Below are 12,480 nucleotides of genomic sequence, written 5' to 3'. Positions count from 1 at the left end.
AAGTTGATGTATTTCCTCAGCGACCAGCACGGATCAGCTCTAGGCATGATTAAGCAGATATCGTCCTCTTTTGGCAGGCCAAACAAAGTAGTTTCGCTTTCACAACGGAACACACAGCGCCTTCACGACATGGCGGCAGCAACAATACTACAGCGAGAATAAAAGTTACGCCTTCTTTCTTTGCGTGAACATTTGGGCGGCGTTATGCAAATCTTCCCACATCGTGACGAGAACGTCACGGCATTAGAACGAGCCGTTTTAGGTAGGCGTGGTTGACTCTTAACTTTTATAAAGAATATCTCTTTGGATTTGAGACTTTAGTTTTTGCAACTTTACAGATCTTCTTAATGCACCAAGAGCTTGTAACACTTCAAAGAGAAAGGAAAAATTGAAATCGCATCATATGACCCCTTTAAATTTCAAGGTCATTTGCTTTGACACACTTTCTTACCTGGATTCTATTTCTGTCTCATTGAGAGCATCATTTGGAGGAACAGGAAAAACCAATGTGACTAAATGTTTATCATTTGAATATTACAGTAAAGAGGCTCTTTCAGAGCAGACATTATGAAACCCCAAAATGCAAAACAAGCAAACACATCAACCGATTATTTTAAGACGGAACAACTTTGGAAGCCAAAAATACCTGTGATGAAACTGTCATTATCTTAACTAACGCCTTCCTGTTTTAACATGATGTTATCAGGAGTGTGAACCTGAACATCAGTACTAGAAATATAAGAGCTACATGACACTAAAACAACATTCATACTGTTTAATTGTATTTTTTTTAAAGTCAAACTGCCTTTATTTAGAGAGCAAAGACAGAAAACAAATGGTTTCATAGTCAAATAATCTAATAAACTCCTATAAAACATTATGACTGATTTGTATTCTTACCTTTGTGTCTGCTGCTGTTTCTCTCTGATTGTCATTATCTGCTCAATAAAACATAAATGTAAATGTCACTGAACAGTGTATCCATTCACTGTATACAATGATTATCATATCTTTACTTAAATATAGGCCTACATCATCACAAAACTGAAGCAATTTAATCAGCTGTCAGATACAGAAGTGCACACAGAGAAGCATTTAGTGTGAACCACATGAACTTTGACATAAAACTGAACACATGCTTGAGTTCGCTGTCAAAAGTCTACTAAAACATATAAGAAGATGCTTCCTTATTAATGCGCGGCATTAGCTGCAACATGCTTTATCAGAATATAGGAATTTGCTTACCAGTGTTTTCAGGTTTCTTCTTTCTGAGGATAAAAAATATGTAAATTATATCAAGTCTAATACAATTTTCCATTTCAGAAACATTTTTTTTTTAAATTTGCAATCAGCCAGTAGACGTAAGCACTGCAATAATAAGCAATATTGATATTTTAGATTAGGCTACTTTTTATGCCCCAATACAAAATACAAAAACATAAGTTAAATAGACTGCTATTACTTGGTCTCAGTACATTAATATCAAGCTATTCAGATGACCTACCTTCTGTTACAACTTAAAAAACTTCCCATTGTTCCAACAAGCTCAATATGGTTTGTACGCCGCGGTATAAATACTGAAGCTACAACCACAAACTGTAAACTGCAGCAACAGTGCGGTCTGTACCCAGAGTTTCTAACCTGCCAGTCAGACAGAATAAAATATAAGAGAGGGATGGAGAGAGTGACGCGGTCAAACAACAGACTGCTTGTATTTCATTTGTATTTCCTGTATATTATGGTTTTCATTTGCCTTCCAGTGCATGACATGAATGCTCATTTTCATGTGTGTGCTTTCACAGTGGTCATTCTGCTTCCTCTCGTCCTTATAACAGGGTTGCCAACTTTTAAGTTCAGCTTGGAGTGAGATTTCGATTTCGATCTCGATTCAATATCAATTCATGTGTATATAGGCTACTGTAAAAAATAAGGGGATACAAATCTTTTGTTGAATGCCTTTTCAGCACCATTTTAAACTTGGTTTAAATTCAGTATTTGCTTGCATTCGTTGTGTGTAATTATGCGAGTATCATTAAAAAATAAAGGATGTAGGCCTAAGTTATGAACTTTTTAAACGTCTATGAATCACGTGACCGTACGGCGACGCCGGCAAGATCGAAGCTTGTCGCAACTCTGTTTTTCAATAGCTCTGGCTTTAACTGAAGCGCTAAATTGTACAATTTACGCCTGAAGTGCGCCAAAACGGTATTTATTGTTAGAATTTAGTATTAAAACGTACTAAATTTGAAAGCTGAGACTTTGTTTCATATCACAATCAGGGTTGCCAATTTGGCGTGAGATTTACATGGGCAGAGTGAGAGCGTGAGACAGAGCTCGCGGCAAACGTGTCGCGCATTTCGCGTCGCCCGGCGCGAATTCGCCTCTGTTAGCGTCTTTGCATTGACTTTGTATGTAATCTACTCGGCGAATAATTACATTCGCATCTGGTGTGATCACACTGTAATGACGCGAAATGCGCAACGCGTTTGCCGCGAACGCACGATATTCGCCTCAATCGCGTCTTCTGCGCAAGTTCAAAAATTTCAACTCCAGCAGAAAATTCGCATGATGCGTTCTCGCGCAAGCCAATCAGCGAAGAGTTTCTTGACACGTCTAGTTGAATCAGACAATAGAAGAGAGCATTATTGCAGCCGTCTGTTATTATATAGGTCTGGAGTAGGGCTGTCATTAAACCCTATTCGCACGGGATTAGTATTACCTGGTGACCTCCAGTCATTTGTAATAATTGCGGAGGTTGTCTGTGATTTTAATCCCGTGCGAATCGGCCATGTCTGTAATCTGTAATGTAAAAATTCCCCCACAAATTACCTACCATATTTCGCCGAACACCGAGGTCCTGTGATAACATTAGTCCCGTGCGAATCGGCATCTCTGTGATTCGGCCAGCATTTGGCGGGTCACATATCATTTTTCGAGGTTTTTGTTTTTTGTATTTCCTGTATATTATGGTTTTCATTTGCCTTCCAGTGCATGACATGAATGCTCATTTTCATGTGTGTGCTTTCACAGTGGTCATTCTGCTTCCTCTCGTCCTTATAACAGGGTTGCCAACTTTTAAGTTCAGCTTGGAGTGAGATTTCGATTTCGATCTCGATTCAATATCAATTCATGTGTATATAGGCTACTGTAAAAAATAAGGGGATACAAATCTTTTGTTGAATGCCTTTTCAGCACCATTTTAAACTTGGTTTAAATTCAGTATTTGCTTGCATTCGTTGTGTGTAATTATGCGAGTATCATTAAAAAATAAAGGATGTAGGCCTAAGTTATGAACTTTTTAAACGTCTATGAATCACGTGACCGTACGGCGACGCCGGCAAGATCGAAGCTTGTCGCAACTCTGTTTTTCAATAGCTCTGGCTTTAACTGAAGCGCTAAATTGTACAATTTACGCCTGAAGTGCGCCAAAACGGTATTTATTGTTAGAATTTAGTATTAAAACGTACTAAATTTGAAAGCTGAGACTTTGTTTCATATCACAATCAGGGTTGCCAATTTGGCGTGAGATTTACATGGGCAGAGTGAGAGCGTGAGACAGAGCTCGCGGCAAACGTGTCGCGCATTTCGCGTCGCCCGGCGCGAATTCGCCTCTGTTAGCGTCTTTGCATTGACTTTGTATGTAATCTACTCGGCGAATAATTACATTCGCATCTGGTGTGATCACACTGTAATGACGCGAAATGCGCAACGCGTTTGCCGCGAACGCACGATATTCGCCTCAATCGCGTCTTCTGCGCAAGTTCAAAAAGGCAGTATTGGCCATGACTTGATTGCAAATACAAATACAAAAATTAGACGAGTAAAGAAAACGCGGTACTTATTAAAATAAATACCCTTTTATTTAAATATATGAAAACAGGAAACCGCTGTTAACAGGTTAATGTAACATTTCCCATTCAATGACTAGTAAAATAATGGCAACTTACTGTCTGGATAATATTGAACATGGTTCTTCTGAGATATATTCATCTGCAGACCCACAGCATGGATACTATTGGTTCTTCTTGGAGTAGTGCGGCCGCGCCTGTCGTTTTCCCGCTCTCTATCCCATACAAACGCACACACATACAGTACAGACACACACAGAAACGTGTTGTTAGCGCTAGGGATGTTCATTTCGGTTATTTTTCTGAGCTCACGATATTAGATTTTTCACACCACGGTTATTGTGTCCAAAAGAATTAACGGTATCGATATATCGCGATATCTATAGAAACCTTAGGGAATCAGCCAAATAAATTTTTACTTTGTTTATTTAGTTTTTCTTTTTACCCAATGAACATAAGGATACTGATAAACACAGGGCACATGCATTTTCACTTCTTCTTCAGGTCACAGCTGACCTGAGACTCTGGCTTTTTCTGTCTTCTTTGAAGCTCCCTATGAAATAACAAGAGAGAAAATACTGTCAAGTTCAACAGTATAATGAATAAATATTAACATCAAATCTAATACTTTAACCTGTTAACTTGCGCACCTGTATTTTAATCTCTTTAACCTATAGTTGCGCTGGCGCCAATGAAGTCATGCAGTTAACGTGCTTCTAATGCAGTATTGATGTGCACCCAGAACGACCGCAGATGAGGCATTAAGTGCATGGCACTGCGACCAACTTTACATTTTACAGAGTTTAATGTGGTCGCTCAGTTTTTCTAGATCAGTTTTAATCGTGTAATAGATTTGAACAAAGAAATCAATTGCTACACAAAGGCAGTATTGGCCATGACTTGATTGCAAATACAAATACAAAAATCAACCAGGTACTGGCGCTGGAGTAGGCTATTTGCGTGTCGTGTTGTCATAAGTATCCTGTTCATTTTAAATATCATGGTTATCACCAATACCGGTATATCGTCACACCCTAAATTAACACAATGTCGATATTTCATGATTTGAATATCACGGTTATCCTCAATACCGGTATATTGCGACACCCCTAGTCTGGAGCATAGAAAACAATTAAAATCAGTTGTAGTGGTAGTTGTATTTTATTAGCATGGCTACAGAGATGTTGCTATCAATAATAAAAATAATAGTAATATCAGTGTATATATGTATATAGTATGTAGTAAAATGTAACACACACATTAATACAGGATCCTAACGTTATTCATCCTCCTCTGGATGGTGCTGTGAACCCAGACACGTCGGCGTTTGGTTTTCCATTGTATTTGGGACTTTTTGACAACAGGTACAAAACAGCGATTGTAGTTATCTCCACCATGGTTGATCGCTATGTTTTTATTCGCGCGAGTGACATGAAAAACATCCCGTGAGTAATCTAGAGCGAGTGACGCGATGCGCATATTCGCTTCGCGTCTGGTGTGAACACACCATAATGGAATTCACACCAGACGCGAAGCGAATATGCGCATATTCACCTCTATTAGCGTCTGTGCATTGACTTTGTATGTAATCTACTAGCGCGAATAATTACATTCGCGTCTGGTGTGAACACACCATTAGGCCCTGTCCACACGAATGCGGTTATTTTTAAAACCGCAGCTTTTTCTACGCGGTTTGGCCGTTCGTCCACACGCAAACGCAGCACCAGTTCACTGAAACCGAACATTTTTGAAAACGCCTGCCAGGGTGAATATTTTCAAAAACTCCGGTTGCAGTGTTATCGTGCAGACAGCGAAACCGGAGTTTTTGGCTTGTGAGGTCGGCGCCTGCGCTGTTATCTCCGCCTACTGGAGACTTTTTCAGGCTTCTGATTGGTCAACATGGCTTTACGGTTGAGATTATATCGCCACCTGTTGGTTTGGCATGCTCTTGACAGTGCTTCATAGCATGCATTTGCGTTTTCATGTGGACGGAGATTTTTTTAAAAACGGAAGAAGGAAAAACTCTGTTTATAAAAATACACGTGTACTTGTGGACATGGCCTTAAAAGCGTGTGTCTCACGCCAAATGCGTGAGAGTTGGCAACCCTGCCTTATAATGTGTGTGTGTGTGTACTTGTTTATACATTGTGAGGACCAAATGTCAAGTCAAGTTAGAAAGCAAAACAGGAAAAATCTGAGATTGTGGCGCAATTTTGTTGAGCCCCTCAGGGTAAACAGCTTATAGATCATTCTAAATGATGTGTGTGTGTGTGTGTGTCATTTGCTATTCCACGACAGCTTTTCTGTGACAGATCTGCTCTATGATTTTCACTAATCTCTTATACATCATAGGTATGCAAATAGCTGTGACCTGGAAAACAAATACAGTGTCTGTTATATCCTTTCAATTTCAAATGGGTGAAAACAAATGTACCCATATCTTCAAAGATATGATACATGTTCGGTTTCTGACAGTTGATGCACTGCTTAGGCACAGGAAGTTATGCATTTCCTTCAAGACCACAAGGTAGATACTGATACTACTCTCTAACTATAAACTTCTTTGCGTTATTAACAGGACATCGGCCTGGCTTTATAATTTTTACAATTACAACTGACTTACGTTTGCAAACTGCCTATAAGTTTATGCCTTTAGCTTGAATTAATAGCAAACATAAAATGCTTTTTTGACATCTTTGAGCAGATTTAAGTTGGGTCAGATCGTCCTCTGCACTGTCACCATCAGCTCTGTTAGGGGTCAGTATGACAACACTTCAAGTACAAAAACACCTACAGTACCTTGATGTTGGGGAAAAAATAAACACTCAGAGAAGGTGTATACAGTAATTCCACCCCAATTTTGTAGCACTGTCTGCCAGCAGGAAGTTATAGAGTTGATAAAGCACACTTTTCTAAAGAGAGTCAAAGACAGGAAGCATTTGACATCTTAGCCTTGATGTCAGACACATTTATATGGTGGATTTCAGCGGGGATGAGAAATTATCAGTGCATAATCTTCTTTACTCTCATGCAGCTGACTTTGGGTGAGAGTTATAATCTTATGTATATTGATTTTAAGGTAGTTACTGTTAAATGTTCTTTCATGACAGCCCTCACATTAATTTTTAAGACCATGCAGATATGCTGTTTTTAAAAAAAGACAGTAACCAGTGTATTACGGTTAACAGTTTTAATGGTGAATCTGAATGCATTGTTGCAGAGACACTGCTTCACACACTCTTAAAAATCAAAGTTCTTTATTGGCACTGATAGTTCCTTGAAGAACCTTTAACAACCATGGAATCGTTCCATTGCACAAAAGGTTCTTTATAGCAGGAAAAGGTTCTTCTGATTATTAAAATGTTCTTCACACTAACAAAAATAGTTATTTTAAGATCTGTTCACTGACAGGTTCTTTATAGGGAACCAAAAATGGTGCTTCAGTGACTTTGAAACTCCCGTCTGGAACCTGCATTTTTAAGAGTGTATGTGAGCGGATGCAGGATTCATCTAAGCCTCTAATCTAATAGTATTGTGATAAGCCTCTAATCTAATATTGTGACAAACAGCTTTAGGGAAGGCAATGATCATAACTAGTTAGGGAGGATCACTGACTGAAAACAAATATTTGGTAGCTAATTACTGATTTAAGTGTGACACATCAAAGCTGCTTTTACTAGTCCTGAGATTCTTTTTTTTTTTTTACAGATGGCCTATATTTCTGTCCAGCTTGTCTTGAAAGGAAGTGTTTAAGCATGTGTTGTGACAGCTCTAGTTTGATAGAAACATTTCTTGTGCGCAAATATACAGGATATATTAAACGCTTAATCAAATATAACCATTTAACAATATTCAGTCTTGCAGTTTCATCCTACAGTTTTAATTACCCACAGAAATGTGTTTGAACAATCACTCTAGTACTGTCACATGATGCTTTGATGAGTATTTACATGTACAGCTTCAAACACTCCTTAAACACCATCCTGATGCAATCTATCCAAGTGATCTCTAATCACTTCAACATCATTGTCTTTGTTAAATGTGTTTAAACATAAAGCATCTTCAGGGGTTGTTGTTCTAAAACGGATGGCTCAACTGCAAAATGTTCCATTAACTGTCTGCTTTAAGTGATTGATTCCTGAATTTGATTCTCTCTCGTGTAAAAGGTGCACACATAGCTATATTGAAGGGATGGACTGTAATGTTTCCTCTCCCTGAACTTCCACTTGGGACTTCCATTAATTCAGTCGAATGGAAATACCACACAATCAACAGAACGATCTTACTGGCCAAGATAAATCTAAATAGGGAACAGGGATCAAGAATTTTCAGCAAGAGGACTGGAATGCAAATCATGGAGAATGGTACACTTAACATTGAAGATGTAAAAGATGAAGACTCTGGGAACTACTCTTGCACCATCATTTCCCATGATCAAAAGATGCGGAGAGAGCAGATTTATCTTCAAGTACTTCATGGTACCTGTTGTAGGAAAATTAATGTTTGGTTCATAAATAAAGACCTTTTGACCTCACGGGTGTGAAGGCACACAAACACACAGTAAAAACAAATGATCAGAAAGAGTCTTTGAACTCTTTAGTGCAGGAAAGACAGAGGGGTTGTTGACCTCACAGATGTGAAGATAATAAAAGCCCAGGGGGTTAGAAGGACCATTGTTTTTTCTGAAAACAGCTAGGTTTGGTTTACGGGGTTAAGTGGAAAATTACAGAGAAGGAACCTTGTAAGAAGTGGGGGGTGATAACAGTATAATAAGGCTGTCTGTTTTCAGTGTGATTTTAGGTCTGTTGTGTTTCAGGGTAGCTGCTGAAACATTGTGAACATACCTCTTTAAGGAAAATAAACTTCTTTCCTTAAATATAATTTGATTTCTTGTCTCTTACACTGTGATGCTATTTGTTAATAATTGTTTTTGCCACAACAGTACCTTTCTCTTCTATTTTATGCTTAACTCAAGGTAATTTCTCTGATGATAGTCTTATGATCAATAGGACGGTAGAGTAATTATCTCTGGCAAAAACTGATTAGTATCAATACGATCAACGTATTCTGTCAGGCATTTGTATATTTGTCGGTACTGATCTTTTGTTTTCTCATCTGAAGACTCAAGTTTGACCGCTGGGTCAAAACAACCCAATAGCTGGGTCAAAACAACCCAATAGCTGGGTCAAAACAACCCAACCGCTGGGTCAAAACTACCCAATAGCTGGGTCAAAACAACCCAATTTCATTTCAATTTGATTTGATTGGATTTGATTTGATTTTTTGCAAAGCCAGAATGACACTGTAACATTATTAGAAAATAAGGAAGAGCACAAGGTTAGTTTTTCTGGTGTTTAGGAAGTATCTATCACACTGCATTATTTCTCATTGACTAGCCGAATCATCTTTCTAAGCCACTATTAGCCTTCGTTGATGTCACACAATTTCATACCACACAAAACATTAAATATAATAAAAATAAAATAAGTTTCCTTATTATATGACCTTCAAAGAAACAAAAAAAACAGAATCTACTTGATGTACTGGAATTTCTAAAATGCTTTATCTTCACAGATATCATACAGCTTCATACGGCTCATGAATATTTTTTCCCTTTTTGTTTTCTTCTTTTTCCTTTCCGTGTAGAGCCCAGTGTTACTGAAACTGCTTTGATTGCAATACCTGTGTGCTCAGCACTTGCAATCCTCTTAATTGTAGCCACTCTTTTCATCTTCAAATGTAGAAAAAAGTGTTGCTACACTTCAGGTTAGTTTGATTGTAATTAATCATTTTAATCTTTTATATTTATCATACTGATCAAGAATTTAAATGTTGTCGTCATTTAATCACCCTCATGCCATGTAACTTTCTTTCCTCCATGAAACACAAAAGATATTTATTGTAATGTCCTGGCTGCTCTTTTCCATATAATGCAAGTAAATGTGAACTGGTGTGGTTATGTCCCAAAATTACTATTATTCAGAAGTTTGGTCCACATGACCATCATGTGCTATAGCAATAGCTTTGTCTGGCTAAAGCTTTGAGTTAGGAATAGACTAAAATGTAACATTGTGTTCACCGAAATCGTACACATTTTGAGTTGACTGAAATTGGGTCTGAAACTATGATCTATCTAGTGGCAGATGAGGTTGCCTCAAAATTCAAGATACTGATGAAAATAGGGTTAGTAACCGAATCAAAACTGAACGACTCCATCAGAACTTCTGAAACTCAAAGTGATTGTTCTAAAAACTAAAACTCAAAGTCATTCACTGCAGTTGGTGTAGTTACTGTGTTGCCTTTTAAGGATACTATTTAATTTAAATAAGTAAAAAATGAAAACTTTTTCATGCTGCTACCTACTCATACTGTACTTTGCATTTGCTCTGTTTTGCAGTTGAACCCATCTACGTCAATAAGATTCAAGGAAATAAAAGGTCACAGGTGGGAAGAAGGATGCCAGATAATAAAACCTGATAAAGACCCCCTAATTAGCAAGGAGGTAAAAACCCAGGATGCTGCTACAGCAAATAAACTACCTCTGTTTTCCTTAGAAACAAATGTATAGGGTGCTACATTGATGTTGACATGGTTTTGTTGGCCAACCTGGAAGTTTGCATCACCCTGGTCATGTCGACAAAATGCCAGTAGGATTTTTTCAATGACTTTTGGATAATCGCATAAAAGAAGATCTGTGATTCTTACACATTTGGTTGTCAAGATAATATTCACAAACGCACACGACTTTTATGAATTTTGAAGCCTAAATACAATCAGAAGAAGTTAAAAGCTAAACATAGGCTATAAATGAACCATGGTCACATGACTTCAACTCTTTACGTTTTTTACTTAAAAAAAATATGTTCTTTTAAATTTTGAGTTGGAATACTTTGCAAGAGTGTGATTGTCAACACAGTGAGGCTGCAAAAGTAAACTAGTAAGTAGATGAGCTTTCCTGTTCGGCGTGACAACGTTTAATGTCCCGAATGACCTCTGTAGTCCCATTTAGGCACTTGCAAGGACGCTTTTTTAATGATGTATTTTATGTTGTCGAATATAACATATCTTGGGCTTCTGTTATAACCGAAGACCAAATTTCAGGCATTCAACCAAAAACCCATTCAAAAAACCCACTGACTTCATAATAATGGGTTTTGGCCTATAAAAAATAAACCATCCCTGCTGCGCTCTATTAATGTTCTATTTAGGTGTGACGTTATGTGTTATAGTCATAAATATAGTGTATATAACTCTATTCTTTAATGATAACACTGTTTTCTGGAATGGTAGTTTATGATGTAGTGATTATATCTCTATTGTTGTTCTTATATGTTAAGTGTGGATAGTGTACATTGGCCTAGTTCAATCTTTGCTCACCACTGAGAGTGAAGTTGCAAATTATCTTTGAAGACCTAAAGTTAAGGTTTCCTCTCACTGTCACAAGAGCAAACATAGGGGTCTGAAAAGTCTCTAATCTGTCAATCAGCTTGCAGCAGTGGTTCTGTGGTGATCTATCTATTGCTATATAGTTGCTGTAGCAACAGTGGTTTACTGACCTCTTTCTAACCAGTAAAAATATGTGCTTTACTAAATGTGTGCAGGTTAAATTGTTGCTTAAACCAACAAACTAAATAATAAATAAACTAACAAAGTGTGAAATAAATGTCAATTTGTTTTCCTTTAAGGTGAATGTGTTAGATGAGCCCCAAAAGTTAGTGACATCTGTGGTGTGTTGTGGTCAAGGCTGCCACTATGCAGGAAATTTGGCATATGCTTTTTAGTTTTCATCTCACTTACAGTAATCACTTAAGAAGAATATAGGTCAGTGTGTTTACTTTTATGTTTTTATTAAATTTATGAAGGTACGGTAAATTGAATAGTTTATCCTATCGTAATTGTACAATATCGTATTTTACAGATGCAACTTTTATTTCTTGACAAACACACACACACACACACACACACACATATATATATATATATATATATATATATATAGTTAGGCTATATACAGTCACACCAAATATTAATCAGACACCAGATACAATTTGTGATATATTTTTTTTACTTGTGGGTGCAGGACACAGCCTAGCGTTGGTGTTACGGCGGGTCAGCGGGGGTTGCCATCCAGTGCTGCTTCTCTTCGGTGTGCTGCAGCTTCCCATTCTGCGGTCTGCGCCGCGACCTCCCCTGGGCGCTTCAGCGCTCTCTCTAAAAGAGTGTTTTTCCGAAAAAAAAAAAGAAAAAAAAAAGAGCAATATCTAAAAGGGCTCCACGAGCGACGGGCGTCTTTTTAAAGATGGCTTCCCACTCGTGCGTTTCTGGATGTGGTCGTTTCCTGGCTTCATCTGATGGTCATGATCGCTGTATCTTCGCCACGCGCACCCCGCCCCGCAGCGCGGGTATAAAAGGAGAGCGCGTGCAAACGCACATCAGCTTTTCGCTTCGCAGCCGAGCCTTCTAGCAAGACTGAATCTCTGCGAGTGTCTACGAGACAGCCTCTGGCGTTGGTGTTACGGCGCGTCAGCGGGGGTTGCCATCCAGTGCTGCTTCTCTTCGGTGTGCTGCAGCTTCCCATTCTGCGGTCTGCGCCGCGACCTCCCCTGGGCGCTTCAGCGCTCTCTCTAAAAGA

At 38.3% G+C, this 12,480-nt stretch overlaps 1 protein-coding gene across 1 annotated transcript in view; it reads left to right on the top strand.

Moving 5' to 3' along the window:
- Positions 1-10,289: 10,289 nt before the first annotated feature.
- Positions 10,290-12,480, top strand: part of LOC107661290 (OX-2 membrane glycoprotein-like) — an 18,551-nt gene continuing 16,360 nt past the window's right edge. Inside the window, exon 1 of the mRNA XM_016450788.1 lies at positions 10,290-10,350. The gene's annotated coding sequence lies outside the window, so the exon portion shown is untranslated. The remainder of the gene's footprint in view (positions 10,351-12,480) is intronic.

The sequence above is a fragment of the Sinocyclocheilus anshuiensis genome, unplaced genomic scaffold (genome assembly GCF_001515605.1).
Source record: "Sinocyclocheilus anshuiensis isolate Anshui unplaced genomic scaffold, SAMN03320099.WGS_v1.1 scaffold507, whole genome shotgun sequence".
NCBI classification, from domain to species: Eukaryota; Metazoa; Chordata; class Actinopteri; order Cypriniformes; family Cyprinidae; genus Sinocyclocheilus; species Sinocyclocheilus anshuiensis.
This window is presented reverse-complemented; position numbering and strand designations above follow the sequence as displayed.